The sequence below is a fragment of the Sciurus carolinensis genome, chromosome 4, assembly GCF_902686445.1.
Source record: "Sciurus carolinensis chromosome 4, mSciCar1.2, whole genome shotgun sequence".
Classification (NCBI taxonomy): domain Eukaryota; kingdom Metazoa; phylum Chordata; class Mammalia; order Rodentia; family Sciuridae; genus Sciurus; species Sciurus carolinensis.
The window spans coordinates 120,039,998-120,056,796 of NC_062216.1; the positions used below are offsets into that span (position 1 = coordinate 120,039,998).

Here is a 16,799-nt window from a genome sequence, read left to right on the forward strand (position 1 = left end):
GTGCAGAACTTGTATCATCCTATTTGTTTTTATTGCTTTAGTTTCCTACACTTTGAGGGTCTTGTAAAAAGAAATGACTGCCTGTTCTGCTGTCTTGAAGTGTTTCCCCCTTGTTTTCTTCCAATAGTTTCTCATTTTTAAATCTCACATTTAGGTCTTTGAGGAATTTGAGTTTATTTTTCTCTAGGGTGTGAGATAGGAGTCAAGTTTCAGTTTTCTGCATTGGATATCCAGTTTTTTAAGCACCCTTTATTAAAGAGGCTGTCCTTTCTCCAATGTACATTTTTGGCACCTTGACAAGAGTCAATTAGCTATAAATGCATGGGGTAATTATAGAATTATTGAATTGGTCTCTATGTTTTTAATAACAATATCTTGCTGTTTTGTTAACTACAGTGTTGTAGTATATTTTGAAGTCAGGTAGTGTGATACCTCCAGCATTTTTGCTTGTTTGTTCAAAATTACTTTGGCTGTTTGGGGTCTTTTGGCTTCTATACAAATTTTAGGATTTTTTTTCTTGTTCTGTGAAGACAGTCATTGGTATTTTGATAGGTATTTCATGGAATCGTTAATCACTCTGGGTAGCATGGATAGTTTAACAATATTAATTCTTTCAATCCATGAACATAGGAGATATTTCTAAATTTTTCTATCCTCTTTAATTTTTTGATTAGAATGTGTAACTTTCATTGTAGAACTTTTTACTTCCTTGGTTATTTCTATTCATTTACTTATTCATTTTGTTGAATAAAAGTGCTACTAATCATTGACTATTACAATTTCACTGAATTCATTTATCAGTACTATTAGTCTTTAGGTTTTTCTGTCTATAGAATCACATCACCTGGAAACAGGGAGAATATGATTTCCTCCCTTCCTGTTTGAAGACTTTTATTTCTTTCTCTTTCCTAATTGCTCTGGCTAAATCTTCCATTACTATGTGGATTAGGAATGATGAGAGTAAGCATCCTGTCTTGTTGCAGATTATAGAGGAAAAGCTGTCAGCTTTTTCTCATTAAGAACGATGTTGGCTGTTCATTTGTTATTATTTTTATGCAAAACATATTATGGAAAAGGACCTAACCGTGGATACTAAGAGTTCACTTAATTGCTATTTCTGACTGCTTACTCATTTTCAGAAAAATAAAAGGGAGAGGTAATTACTAGATCCATTTTACTACATTCATTTTCTATTTTCCTTTTTTCTATTTTTCTTTTTGTGGTACTGAATATTGAACCCAGGGCCTTATGTATGGTAGGTAAGCACTCTACAATCAAAATTCAATTTTTTAATTTCTTGATTTAGAACAAAGCAATAAACTACCCTGAAAATGGTAGTTTTCTCATTTCTTGAGTGACACCAGAGCTTTATATTCCTTAACTTAAATATTTATTTTTCAGTCATTCACTGTATTCCTGTATCACTGAGGAATATAGGTGAAGAACAGGCGTATTCAACCTGCCCTTGAGGGTTGATGTTAGATGCAACAAGAAAGAATGGTGAACTCTATTGTTACCAACACAGAAAAAAACAAAGAGACTGATGGAAACTTTGCTTGTGTAATTTCCAAGAGAATGTGGCTTAGAACTTTGAAAGGCCAACTATGAAATAGCAGTGCTGTAGTTAATGTGTATTCTGGAGTAAGACTGGGTTCTCTATTTCTGATTCTATATTTTACTTACTTATTTTATGCTTCAGCATTGCTACATGTAAAGTAAGAATTGTGAATATTTTTCTCATAGATTTGTTGCTGACTGAATAAGGCAGTCCATGCCAAAAGCTTAGAATAGAATCTGAACACGTACCAGATTCTTAAACAGATTAGTTGATGTTATACTATGGGTCACAATAGTACAAAAAGTGAATAATAAAAAATGATAATACCCATTTTTCTCAGTGGCAAAACTTAGCAATTTGCATTGAGCACTTGTGAGATACTTCAACATGAAAGTGGAACAAAAGAAAATAGCATCATAAAAATCTGAGACTCTCACATGTTTGTCACCTTGAACAATTTAAAAATCAGTTTCTTCTTGTGTGAAATGGGAAAAAATGTAGATTAAGGGATGTTTGACAGGGAAGTGTGTTGTGGGACAATAATAGAGAACTGTGGATGTGCATGCATCACAATGGATTTCTCTAATTTTCTTTCCAGTTCTGCTAGCGCTTGCCTATGCCACTTTGATACCTTGCTCTCAGGTACTTGCATTTTTAGGAACATTATGTCTTCCTGGAGATGGATGCCATTATTATTATGAATGCACTCTAGGTAATTTCCCCTCTCCTGAAACGTGCATTTTCTGAAGTTATTATGGTTTTCTCAGCTTTCTTCTGATTAATGTTGGCTTTATACCTTTCTGCATTCCTTTGTTTTTAACATATCTGAGACTTTGTTTTTAAAATAAGTTTGTATACAATGGAATTGTCTCTGGTGTCCACTCAGACCCAAAGTGCTTTGTTATTTGTGTATTTAGACCACTTTTCTTCTATTGCCATTTTAACTGATCATTTTCTATAGTTCTAATTCTCTTTTCTCTTAACATATGGATTGTATATCTTTTTATTTTTTGTGTGTGGTTCTCCATATCTTGTATTCTACATTAACATTGATCTCCGTCCTTCCTCAACTATTACTACACCACTTTACCTGTAATTCAATTACTTATGGAAGAGTATTCCTAATCTTTCCTTTGTTTACTTCATGATATTTCTGTCATTTGCATATTTGTTTTTATGCCTCTAACACATTGCAATTATCACTTATATCATTTTCTTTTAGATCAATTAAGTATGAATAAATAAAACTTCTATTTTGTCTTTTTTTTTTTAAGTTAATGCACTTCATATATTTTCCAGGAAGAACTGCTTTTAATATTTCCACAGAACATGTATCCCGGCAATCAATTCCATTTTTGCTTGCCTAAATCTTTACCCTTGTTTTAGAAGAATAATGTTTCTGTGTATAGAAATCTGTTTGTTGTTCTATTCTTATTTTTTAATTCAAAATTTCAAATGTTTTATTCCCTCTTTTCCTACTTCATTTTAAAAAATATTTTATTAGTGCATTATATTTATACATAACAGTGGGATTAGTTTTGGCATATTCATAAATGTTAATAACATAACTTGCTCCATAAAACATGAAATGCTTCACAGATTTGCATGTCATCGTTGGCAGGGGCCATGTTAATCTCTATCATTTCAATTTTAGCATATGTGTGATTGATGTAAGTACCTGCTTGTGGTTTCTAAGGAGAAATCTATCATTGTTCCTTTTTTTCCTACATGTAAATTTGTTTAGTCTATTTGTTTTATTTAGGTTCCTTTGAAGTTTTTCTCTTTGTCTTTTGTTTTCTGAAGTTGAACATGGTATGATTAGATATAGTTTTGGAGGGATTTGTCCTGTTTTCTCTCTGTGTGCCTTGGGTCTATAGCACTGAAGTTTCTTATCAGGAGCAAAGTTACAGATTCCATGTGAGTTCAAACTGGGCTTCATGCCTGAGAAAACTGGAACTCTCCTGCAGCAAGGTTTCTGGCATCTGTCTTGATGGGCTTACACAGGACTGTACTACAATTGATCGTCTCCCTTGCCCAGAGACCTGGGGGTCATGTTGCTGATGCACTGTGTTCTTCTTTCTATTCCGCATCACAGATCTCTGTCTTGCAGTCTTCCTAGTTCTCCCATGATAATTTCCAGTGCTCCTCTTGGACCACTCAATCTGAAATGCAGCTATTCCTGTGTCGTTTTAATGATAGTTCTTGAAGGAAGAGGATAGCACTGGACATCTTTATTCAGTCATCTTGGAATGTCCTTGATTTAGTGTGTGTGTGTGTGTGTGTGTAATACATGTGGTTGAGGTGTTTTATTATATGTAATTTTAAATTTTTCTTCTCTTTCTTAACATTATGTGTATTATTTATGCTTTCAATATCATTTATGCTTCAAGTTTTTAAATTTTATTGTGTTATGGTCTGGATATTAAGTGCACCCCAAAAGCTCATTTGTGAAATAATAGAGAATGTTCAGAAGTGAAACAATTACATTATGAGAGCAATAACCTAATCAGTGGATTAATCAACTTGAATGGATTAACTGGGGGGTAACTATAGGCAGGGAAGGTATGACTGGAGTAAGTGGTCACTGGGTACATGACTTTGAGGTTTATATTTTGTTCTGGCACCTCATTCTCACTCTCTCTTCTTCCTGGCTGTCATGTATGGGAAAACTTTCCTCCACCATGCCCTTCCAACATGATGTTGTGCCTCACCTTGGGCTAAGATCTCTGGAGCTGGCTGACCATGCACTGAACCTCTGAAACCAGGAACCAAAAAAAGTTTTACCCCTCTAAGTTGTTCTTGTCAGGTATGTAGGTCACAGGAATTTAAAGCTGACTAACACAGGGGCTGGGGAGATAGCTCGGTTGGTAGAGTGCTTGCCTTGCAATCACAAGGCCCTGGGTTCAATCCCAAGCACCGCAAAAAAAAAAAAAAAAGCTAACACATATTGTTACTTTACCATTGCTATTTTATTATTATTAAAAGTAACATGTAAAATTGTGCATGTTTTGGGGGTACCATGTGATGTTTTAAAGCATATATATATATGGAACATTTGTAATGTTCCAGTCAGGATAAATTTATCAGTCTCCTCAGATATTTATCATTTGCTTTAGTAAAAACAATAAAAATACTTTTTCTAGATTTTTTTGAAATATATAGTACAATATCAATGTAGTCATCCTATTGTGCAATAGAACATCAGGAATTATTTCTCCTACCTAAATAGAACTTAGTACCTGTTGCTCAACCTTTCCTCCCTGCTATTCTCCCAGCTTTTGATAACTGAGACTCTCCTGCCAACTTCCAGGTCTTTTTTTTTTTTTTTTCACATATGAATGAAATCATGTGGTATTGATTGTCATGCCTGGTTTATTTCATTTAACATGATGACCTCCTGTTCCATCCATCATGTTGTCAATGATAATATTTCATTCTTTTTAATGGCTGATTAGAATTCCATGTTTTATGTATATATCATGTTTTGCTTATGTATTCATCAGTTGATAGACATTTTGGTTGTTTCCATTTCTTGGCTCTTATAAATAGTACCACAATAAACACAGGAATACTGATATATTTTTGACATACTGATTTAATTTCTTTGGATATATATCCAGTAGTGAGATTTCTGAAACAAAGATTAGCAAAATTTAAGGTTTATAAAGTTTTTCCCATTAACCAACTTATTTTTTTATAATTTCCCTGTCAGCAGATTTTTTTTTATGAAGATTGATTTATCTGTGTTCCTTTCATTTATCTTCTCATGTGTTTCTCTTTTACCATGAATATTATGTTTGTTCATCATTTGGACATGTTGCTCATGAATATAACATGCTATAATAAGATTTAAACAAAAAATATTGAGGTTTCTTTTCTCATAGTTTCAAACTCTTTGTCTTGATCTCTAATAACCAATTTATAAGGGTTATTTTATCCATACATCTAATCCCAAAATTTTTATGGCATGCTTGTTCATTCCATGTCTGATTCTAGTCATTATCACTTTAGTTTCATGTGTAGAATAATTTGTATTTCATGAAAATAGATTTTCGTTCTTTGAGAATAAATAAAAGGTCAAGAAATTTGCATTTTCTTTACTTCAAAGGACATTAGTATTGATTGGCATTATTTATGAAGTCACTAGACTTAAGTAGTTAGTACTACTTGGAAGGAACCTTGAACAAAGTTAAAAGAGTTGAAAGCTTATTTTTATGTTTTCACCTACCCTATTTCACTGTAGTTTGAACATTTATTTGCAAATTAAAATGATGTTGTTCTTCTGACAGTAACAATTTTAAAATATGAACTCCTTGCGTTACTTGGATTTAAGTTTTTAACAATTCCAAAATTTTGCATTTACTTGATATTTAAAATTATCTTGCATTTAACATGATCTTTTAAATAAATAATATATACTCAGTTCTTCTCCTCTACCTATTAATTGACAAAGTGAAGATTTTTAAAACTCAAAGATTTGAATGAAGAATTGCCCTTTAGACCTTTAAATTGGGTATAATTCAATACAATTTGTACTTTTCTTTATCCTGAGTGCATGTTTCCCCAATGGCTTCAGTCACGTTTTTCATGTATTATTGGTTTCACTCCATTGACCATCTTCAGATTGAGTTCTAAAATACAATTGACTTTTTCTGGGGAATAACTAATTTCCTTCCTACCTCAACACAATAAAAGTGGACAAGAATTCCACTAACACTTGCACTCTTCAGTGCTAAACTGAACCCCTTTGCAGTGTTCTATGTAGTGCTTTTTTTTTTTAGACCCTAAGCAGTACATGAAGAAATCTAAAGTGAATGAAAGAATGCATACCAATGTATTACAATCTCTCAATATCTAAATGTTCCTTTATTAGGTCCCTCAAAATGTGTAAGTGATATGGTGACTTGGACAAGTTCATGCAGAATGGATGAGGATAGAGTTTGCAGAATTGCTAGGTGCCTAAGGACATCTCCTCAGTGGTCACAGAAACAGAAAATGTCAGCACCACTGACAGGAGTTGAGAGGCAGCACACACATGGGTCAAAGGTAGAGCCTTACTGAAGTATTGATTGGTTTCACTAAGGTAAGCCTCCAACCCAGCAAAATGTACAAATTTTAGCATAAGCTCAATGATTTTAGATAAATGTATGCACAGTATATTTAAACCTCTCTCAAAATTTACATTTATATTACCTGTAAAAGGCTGCTTTGCTCTTTCCCTGTTGACTTCAATCACACCTCATTCTCTGCATCCCAGTCAACATATCTTCTGGTTTGGTTTAGTACTTAGATTCTTTGCTGTCATAAAGTTTAATATCTCTAATATATTTTAAAATAGGCAAATAATTTATAAAACGTTTTATATTTTTGGTCTTTGTGATTAATATTTGCTAAAATTCTAGTAATAATACTTTTTAGTTTGATGTGCATAATTTCTTTATAACTGCCTCTTTCATATATGCCTATCTTGTTCAAATATCATTTCCTCAATCTACCCCAACCACACTATTCAAAAATAAATCAAGTATTCCTAAGTATATACTCTTCTGATACTATCAGAATTTATATTTTAAAGTATTCATCATAATTCTAATTTTACATGTTCTGGAGTAACGCATATTTTCCAGATTTGATTCTAAGTTCTTAGGAATAGATACAAGGTAAGGTTTTGTAAACTACTGACAAGTAGTAGGTGATTCAGAAAACAGGAGACTCTCTCTCCTCTCTCCGGCTCCATTTTCTCCGCCGCCCGGGGCCAGGGTCTCCTATGCGGGGCCCGGGTCTCCTATGCGGGGCCCAACCGGTACACCAGATAATGACCATCACCGACTAGAACCTGGACGAGGCCCAGTCCAGGCCAAGAAACATGCCCTAAACTGCCACAGAACGAAGCCTGCTCTTTTCAGTATTCTGAATGAAATCAAGGAGAAAACCGGCCTCAGCATTCGAAGTTCCCAAGAGGAGGAACCAGCGGACCCACAGCTGATGAGTTTGGTTAACATGCTTCTGGCAGAGGGTGTGGCTGGGCCTGAGAAATGGGGAGGCTCAGCAGCAGCTGCTGCAGCCGTTGCAGCCTCTGGGGGTGAAGTGTCCCCTTATAACTCCATGGAACACTCGGGCTTTGGAAGCAAGCTTGCCCAGATCCACCTCATCTACCACTCAGAGCTGGAGAAGTATGAGCAGGCATGCAACGAGTTCATAGCCCATGTCAGGAACCTGCGGAGAGAGCAGAGCCGCACACGGCCTGTGGCTCGCAAGGAGATGGAGCGCACGGTGAGCGTCATCCAACGGAAGTTCAGCGCTATCCAGATGCAGCTCAAGCACAGTACCTGTGAGGCCGTCATGATCCTGCGTTCCCGCTTCCTGGACGCCAGACTGAAACGCCATAACTTCATCAAACAGGCCATTGAGCTCCTAAATGAGGATTTCTACTCTCACCTGAGTAACCCATATCCTAGTGAAGAGGTTAAGGAGGAGCTTGCCAAGAAGTGTGGCATCACCCTCTCTCAGGTCTCCAACTGGTTTGGTAACAAGCAAATTCGGTATAAGAAAAATATTGGAAAATTCCAAGAGGGGGCAAACATCTATGCTGTCAAGACCACTGTGTCAGTCACCCAGGGGGATCACAGCCGCACAAGCTCCCCTACACCTCTTCCTCTGCAGGCTCTGGCGGTTCTTTCAATCTCTCAGGATCTGGAGACATGTTTCTGGGGATGCCTGGACTCAAGGGAGATTCCTACTCTGCTTCCCAGGTGGAATCACTCCGACACTCCATGGGGGCAGGAGGCTATGGGGATAACCCTGGAGGAGGCCAGATACATAGCCCTCAGGCAATGAGGGCAAATGGCGGCTCTCAGGAGACTGTGCCGCCATCCTCAGTGACTTCCCCCACGGAGGGACCAGGGAGTGTTCACTCCGACACCTCCAACTGATCTTGCGCCCCAGGATCACTGGGGGTGGGGGCTTTCATAAGGCGACTCTTGAAGAGGACCCAGGCATCCAGAGGACCAACCGCTAACAGGAGAAACACAAGAAAGAAAAGGGCAAATGGGGTCAACACTCCCCAACTAGACTCTCAGTGCTGGGGTGCTGAGAATGTGGCAAGGAGAATGGGGTCTCTTCTTCTCCCTTTTCTCTTACACAGAAAAGTAGACACCTATTTCTCAGACCCCTCTTTCTCATCCCCCTTCCCCGCATACACACCCACATACAACTATTCTGTTTCTCTCTGTACTCCCCCACTTACCCTTCCCCACCCCACTAATATGCTCTAGAATCTGGAGATGTCAGCCCTGCCTGACCTAGAGATGCCAAAAGTGGGGACTCGACTCTGGACAAATGACACGGGCCATGCCCCCTGTGCACCCCCACACCCTGCCCCTCCTGACGGCTTTATTACCTGATGTGCAGCTCATCTTGAACCAATAGAATCGCTCGGTGGACAAGAGTCTCTGACTTCAATATTTACCTTGGTGGGAGTTTCTGCTACTTTAGGGTATTGTTGACTGGGCTTTGGGATTTAATTTTTTTTTTTTTTTTTTTTTTTTAAGAAAGAAAAGAAACCCTGGGATCCATCTGTATTTTTTTTTTTTTTTTAATTTTTGTTGGTGGTAGTTCTTAATTTTTTAGTATGGGGAAGTAAGTCTGTTTTTTTTTTTTTTTTTTTTTTTTTAATAAACATACCTTTAAAAAGAAAAAAAAAAAAAAAACAGGAGACTAAAGTGCTTTTTGATTTTTTTTAGGTTTGTTTTGTTTGTCCTAAATAAAGGAATTAAATGGGATCTTACATTTACTTTTAGTTAATCAAAATTTAGACCAAGTCACATGTGGTTTATTTGGAAAAAAGAACAGTAAAACACTATGTCCCTGAAGTGCTCCTCCTTATTACCAGGACCTCATCAAGTCAAGGGAACAATGAGATCAATTCTGGGTTGCAATGTACAGATTCAAATTACCTTGAACAACAATGACTTTCTTTCATGTAGCTGGAGACTTGGGCAAGGCAGTGTTAGCTGTTTCTGGCATGCTTACCACATTCCTGGAAGTGCTGGTCATGCAATGGGACAAAGCAAGAAAGCTGATGGCTACTTCTCTAGCATAACTTAGACACACCCCTTCCTGTGGTAACTGGTGCAAATCAGAACAGCAGAGAGAGGGAAGTGCTTGTTCAGGTGGCTGCCCCTGGATAAAGGGTAAAGAGAGATTGCAGGCACTCTTACCTGGCAAAACACTGGAGGCACAATGTGAAGTGGAGGTGCATCTGTGAAGCCCACTGTGACTGGACTTTCTGGCAAAGCTCCTGTCCAGCCCGTCACCACAGGATCTTCCCTATAAGCATTTATCAATAAATTTTATATCTCACATCTCATCTCTGACATCTTCTCTGGTCTTTCAGCAAACTATCCTACTGCTCTAGCACAGCTGAACTGTGGACATTAAACCAAATAACTCTAATTTGTTCCAGTTTTCTTCCTTTCATAAGATAAGAAGCATATCTTTGAATTAATAATGGGAATTTAGAAACCACATAGCTATTTTAGGACCCAAATTTGAGAAAGGCAAAAATTGAAAACTTGTCAGAAGAACAAAGATATAAACATAAGTCATAAGTTCCAGACCAATATCCAAGTAGGCATACATCCAGCAAGAGATTATAGTGAAATCTGGAAATTTTAATACTTTTTAAAATTAATAATTTTCAAAGATATTTACAAATATATCAAAAAGCACAGAGTTACAATATTTATGATAAAAGGTACTTTTGCTATGTCATAATGTGTCAGGGGCGGGCTCTGAGGGCCCCAGAGTCGCACCCTGGCCTGATCTCCAAGATGGCGCCTGGCAGCTTGCCAGAATAAGCCATACTTATAAGTAACTCTGATTGGCTGCTGTAAACTGATCCTTGATAGGCTAATATCTCAGAACTCTGATTGCCTGCTGTATATGAGGTGATTCTTGTAACTGCCTAGAGACTGATCCTTGATAGGCTAATATCTCAGACTAACTGATTGGCTACTGTATATAAGGTGATTCTTGTAACTGCCTAGAGACTGATCCTTGATAGGCTAATATCTCAGACTGACTCTGATTGGCTTATGCTTGCTATATAACCCAGACACTTTCTCGAATAATTGTCATTGTTCGTCGGTCGTTGGTCATTGTTCGTTGTTCGTTGTTCATTGTTCGTTGGTCTTTGTCTTTTGGGCTTTTTTGTTCCTATGAAAAAGAAGCATACGCGTTATCATTGCCTCCGCGGGCGGTGGGCGATGATAATAATGTAATATTTGATCTGAAAAAAAAACAAATTCTAGTTTTACTCTTTTTGTGTCTCCATATTTAATAATTTGCAGTAAAGAAGTCAAAGGTACTTTTTTCTTTATAAATAAGTCTATTGAAATTAGCCAAATTTAAAGTTACATTTCATTACTTCTAACTCAATATTTGTTGTTATTTTAAATCTAGTTACATGAAATTAATTTCTTTAATACTTTCTAGCGTTACTATACATTCCGATGTATGTTTTTGATACTTTTAATCCATATTTTGGAACAACCAGACATTACTTGCTTTAATAACAAATATTTTCTTATGTTTCTTTTTCCACTACATAAATGATAGGCATATGTGGGAAGCCTTACTTAGCAGAATCAGACTAGGTTGAGCCATGGGACACAGAGGCCTGGCTTCTAGGAACTGTCAGGAAGTATGTGGCGCTGTGTGGGAGTGGTTCCCTGTCTCCTGGAATTTTCCCCCTAAGAGGATAGGTCCCCTAATTCCACCCTATCCTGTCCATCACAGAAGAAGCTCCTCCCAGTCTTTGACCCCTTTTACCTGTATATTATAAATAAAGGAGGGTTGGGAAACTCCATATTGTTATAAGAGGCCAGAGCTTGTATGACTGGACCCTACATGCCCTCTCTTATAAAAATGAGTATTGGCACTGTGTGTTCACTGAGTAGATAAGTTTTTTGGGTAATAGATAGAAAAACCGCCAACATCCTACTCCAGCAGTTAACCCTTTTCTCCTCCATGTGGATTGTGGCAGAGAGGACCCCCACAGGCATATATTACACTGTACTCACATCCTGCTACATAATTAATATTCCTTCCAAATAAACAGAATGGAATATGGCCTGAACACACTTTTTTGTTTTTGTTTTGTTTGTTTGTTTTTAGTTTAAGGACATAAAACCATAGATTGCATTGTTTGTGAATGTAATTTTTTAACAATTTTTTATCAAGGCACATTTGTCCATATTTATGGAGATTCATTATGGAAATTTGATCATGTACATGGTATGTAATAATACAATCAGGGTAATAATCAGGGTAATAATCCATCTCTTCAGACTTAAATCATTTTTATTTGTTTTGAGTTTTGTACTATCCTTTTCCAGTCTTTTGGAACACATCACAGATTGTTTTAACCAATAGTTACCCTACTGTGCTACAGAAAACTAGAACCAATTTCTTCTGTCTATGTGTGTTTTGGTGTCTTATTTATTTTCTTTCCATTCCCTCTTTTCCCTGTCCTTTCCAGATTTTAGTGACCACTATTCTATTTCACTCTTCTGAGATCAACTTTTTAGTTTCCACAAATGACTGAGATCATGTGGTACTTGTCTTTCTCTGTCTTCTTTAATTCCTTAACATAATGACTTCCAGTTTTATCCATGTTACTTCAAATGATAGGATTTATTCTCTGTGGATGAATAATATTTCACTGGCATATGGACCACATTTTCTTCCATTCATACAATGACAGGCATCTTGGTTGATTCCATGTTTTAGTTATCATTAACAGTGCCACAAAAACATGAGAATGTAAAGATTCTCTTTGATATAACAATTTTGTTTTCTTTGGGTGCACACCAAGTAGAGGAATTTCTGAATCATATGGTAATTTTCTTTTCAGTTTATTAGTGACTCTCCATGATGTTTTCCATAATGTCCCTATTAATTTACATTCCCACTAACGTGTTATATAACAATCCCCCTTCTTCTTGCTGGCATAACCTTTCTAACTGGGGTTAGATGTTATCTCACTTTCATTTCTGACGCCATCCAGTGGAGTCAATTTGGCATGGGAGACAAACAGGCAGCAAGACTCTTGAATTTGAAGCAGTTTATTGATGATCCAGGAACCCAGAACACGGGTGCTTGAGGAGAGCCGGCTAATATTCCCTCTAGGAGGTGAAGGGTAGGGCCAATGCTATATGCGAAGATCAGGTGAGAAGCTAGCTGTCCAATCATGGTAAAGGTCAAACAGGCAGGAGCAGGAGCACTTGGGAATACATGTGCACCTGTTGTGTGCGTGGACTTATTTGAATACGGCCAATGATAAAGCACTTGGGTGTGTCTATATTAACTGACTTCCTCACCACCAATGTGATCAAAACAACTTCTGGCTGGTTGCCAGGTGCCATCTTGGCGTAGTCTGCATGGCATAACCCCCAACATCTCCCCCTTGAAATGAAAATGAAGCTGGCAGGGATTGTGTCTGTCTTAGGTCCGGGGAATCAACATCCTGTCCTTACCCGTCATCAAAGGATACCAAAGCAGGGTTAGCCCTTCTGTCTTAGGTTGGTACAGTGTTTTCCCGTGGTTACCCGTCTTTGACTCCCGATCCAGCATACTAAGCCATATGTTGGGAGATTGTCCTGCTTCAAGGGCAGCCATGGCCTGTTTTATGATCACATTATGAGCCTGTTGACTGGTTTTGAGGCGTTTGTAAATGTAGAATAGAATTAACACAAGCACACCCAAGCTTATTAGTGTGAGACTTAAGAGACCCCCAAATTTGGTGCCAAATTGTGTTAGTTTATTTAATGCTCCTGTGATAAGTTCTCCAGGTTTGACTTCCACCTTAGTGGCATTTATAGTGAGGATTTGTTGTTGAAGCCTTGTTACTAGCTCGTCGAGTCCATCTGTCCATTGTTGTGTGATCTGTGAAGATAACTGTCTAGAGAGGTTCTCATTAGAAGTCACAAAAAGGAAAGGGAGAGCTAGGCACACAGGAGTATATGAAAAAACAATTGTTTCACTCTCTCTACATATTTCAGTATTAACTCCATTAACATTTTGATCAGTGCATTTTCCTTTACTTATAGACCCTCCTTTTACAAAAGCCAGGGGGCTTATATCCATACATACCTTAGGCCCACATAAGGACCAGATGGATAAGGGGTTGAAATTACCTTTATTTTCCAAATTTTCTATAAAATCTTGTATGCTTTCAGATGTGATATATATTCGATTAGGTAAATACCTAATCTGGTTCAAAAGCCAGACTACTGGAGACCTTTTTATCAGGTCCTAGGTGCTGACAAGCTTCCCATAGGCTTTTTGAAGGACTGGCGATGGCCATACCAATGGATATGAAAATCAGTCTTATTACTAATAGCTTTGGGCATGTAACCAGTGACATTTGTATTGGAGTTGTTTTCTTTATTTAAGGTAATACCTGCCAAAGTACAATTAATCAATTGTATACAAGGTGTGCCATTGCTAAAGGTGAGGCATAATGTATTCTTTAATGATAAATTTAGGGTAAATTTGGAGTTCAGTGGTAGTGTGTACCTAAGGGTAGCTTGCCCAGTGGATTCATTAGTGGAAAAGAACTGAGGAAAGACTGTACCATTTTGAGAGACTGGAACTAGTTAAGGCAGTACCTTGACTATTGTCCAGAACTGTTCACCTTGGATGAAATTCATTATCATCATTAGTAGCAGCAGGATCTTCAGAGGGCTCGGCTGCATCTTGTTGAACCATTTTAATTGCTCGGACTAGCCTTTCTGGAATCCAAATTGGCATTTTTTTCTTCCTGTGGAAATACACACACATGCCCTCTTCCCCAAATCAAGACCGGGGAAGGTCCTTTCCATTGTCCTGTTACAACATCTTTCCATAAAACTTGTGGCTTTATGTCAGTGTCAACAGCAGCATGTCAATCTGCTGCTGATTTTCCTGATTTATCCAAATTTAAAAAATTTAAGGTAAAAAGGGCTATGGATAATCTGTTCTTAGGTGGATATTACTCCCCTATCCCCACTTTTTGTTTTATTAATAAGGTCTTAATGGTTAGATGAGCTCTTTCTATAATTCCTTGTCCCTGGGGGTTATAAGGAATACCTGTGACATGATATATATTAAATGTAGAACAAAACTGTTTAAAGGTTAAGGATGTATAGCCTGGACCATTGTCTGTTTTTATTGTTTTTGGAACACCCAGAATAGAAAAGGTATGTAGGCAGTGATTTATAATATCTTTGTTTTTTCACCTGACTGTAAGGAGGCCATAATAAATCCTGAATAAGTATCTATGGACACATGCATGGATCTAATCTTTCCAAATTCTGGGATATGAGTAACATCCGTTTGCCATATATGGTTGGCTTGTAATCCTCTAGGGTTAACACCATTTTGAGGTACTGGGAGATAAGTGACACATGTTGACAATTTTTGACAATACTTCTAGCTTGTTCTTTAGTCAATTTAAAACGTTTTTGAAGAGTGTTAATGTTAACATGGAAGTTTTTATGAAAATTTATAGCATTAGTTATTGCCTTTTCTATTAATTTTCCCACTAATTCTGGATAACTCGCTAGAGTTATCTTTTGGCTATAGTGAAGATGGACCCAGTAAATAGGTCCTTGTTGCCAGAACACTCCTGTAGGACTTCCTATGGTGGCTATGATTATCAGCAATATAGGCTTAGTTATATCTACCCGATCTAAATGTGACTTAGTAATGGCATCTTCTACCTTACATAATGCTTGTCTAACTTCTGTGGTAATTTCCAGGAGTGAGGCGGGATCATTACTTCCCTTAAGAATATCAAATAACGGTCCAAGGTCTTCAGTTGTTAATTTTAAATATGGTCTTATCCAGTTTATATCTCCCAAAAGTTTCTGGAAATCATTTAATGTTTTTAATTTATCCATCCAAAGGTAACCTTTTGGGGTTGTATTAAGGTTTTGTCAATAATGGCTCCAAGGTAAGTAATGGGGCAAGAACTATGTAATTTGTCCTCTGCTATCTCTAATCCAAATGGAAGAAGATTTTTGACCAGCCCATCATATACTCTGAAAAGTTTGTCTCGATCAGGATGAGCTAATAAGATTTCATCCATATAATGATAGATCTTTAGGTCTTTATCAGATTTTCTAATAGGCTGTAAAACTTTGTCTACATAGACCTGACACATAGTGGGGCTGTTGGCCATGCCTTGCGGCAATACTGTCCATTCATATCTTTGATCAGGTCCTTCGTGGTTAGTAGCTGGTACAGTAAAAGCAAATATACAGGTATCTTCCTTATGAAGTGGTATAAAAAAGAAGCAATCTTTTATGTCTAAAACTATAATTCTGCAATCCTTCGGAATAGCAGAAAATTGAGGGAGGCCGGATTGAGCTGCTCCCATTATTACCATTTGATTATTAATTGCTCTAAGATCTTGGAGGAGTTGCCACTTTCCTGATTTATTTTTAATTATAAAAATAGGTGTGTTGAAAGGAGACGTAGAGGATTGTAGATGGCCTAAGGCCAGTGTTGTCTTACTAACTCTCTGGCTGCTAGTAACTTTTGAGTATTGAGGGGCCACTGAGGTACCCAAACAGCCTTTTGTGATTTCCATGTAATTTCTATTGGTTCAGTGGCCCCCTCTGAAAACCCAGTCCCTCTTTATTACTTCTCCTCACAGCTTGGATGGGTTCAGTTATTCCCTGTGAATGTGCTCCCAGTCCTTTTCCAGGTATGAATCCCTGGTTCACGATGATATTACAAGCTATCGGGTTAATATGTGTATGTTCATTAGTCAACTTGATCTGTAATTGTCTTAATATATCTCTCCCCCATAAATTAACAGGTAAATCTCTTAAGACATAGGGTTGGAAAGTACCGTGATTTCCTTCTGTATTTGTCCATTTCAATAGCTGTGCACTCCGGGGTGGGTTTGAGGCAACCCCCAAACCTTGTAAGGTCTGGTCAGCCTTTTGAAGAGGCCAATCTTTTGGCCATTGGGTTGATGTTATGATACTGAGATCAGCTCCAGTGTCTAATAACTCATTAAATTCCTTGTCATTTATTCTTATAGTATACATGAGGCGAGTGTTTAGATCTAAGGCAAGCATGGTCATAGGTTCCCCCATGGATCCAAATGCCAATTTATTTCTTTTATTCTTTTTTGCTAAATATTTGTCATGTTCACTGGGTATCACCAGTATTTGTGCTATTCTATCCC

General features: G+C 37.4%; 2 pseudogenes; one reads left to right on the forward strand and one right to left on the reverse strand.

Moving 5' to 3' along the window:
* Positions 1 to 3,135: 3,135 nt before the first annotated feature.
* Positions 3,136 to 3,236, reverse strand: LOC124984095 (uncharacterized; annotated as a pseudogene).
* Positions 3,237 to 7,367: 4,131 nt separating this feature from the next.
* Positions 7,368 to 8,490, forward strand: LOC124983730 (pre-B-cell leukemia transcription factor 2-like; annotated as a pseudogene).
* The last annotated feature ends 8,309 nt before the right edge of the window (positions 8,491 to 16,799 follow it).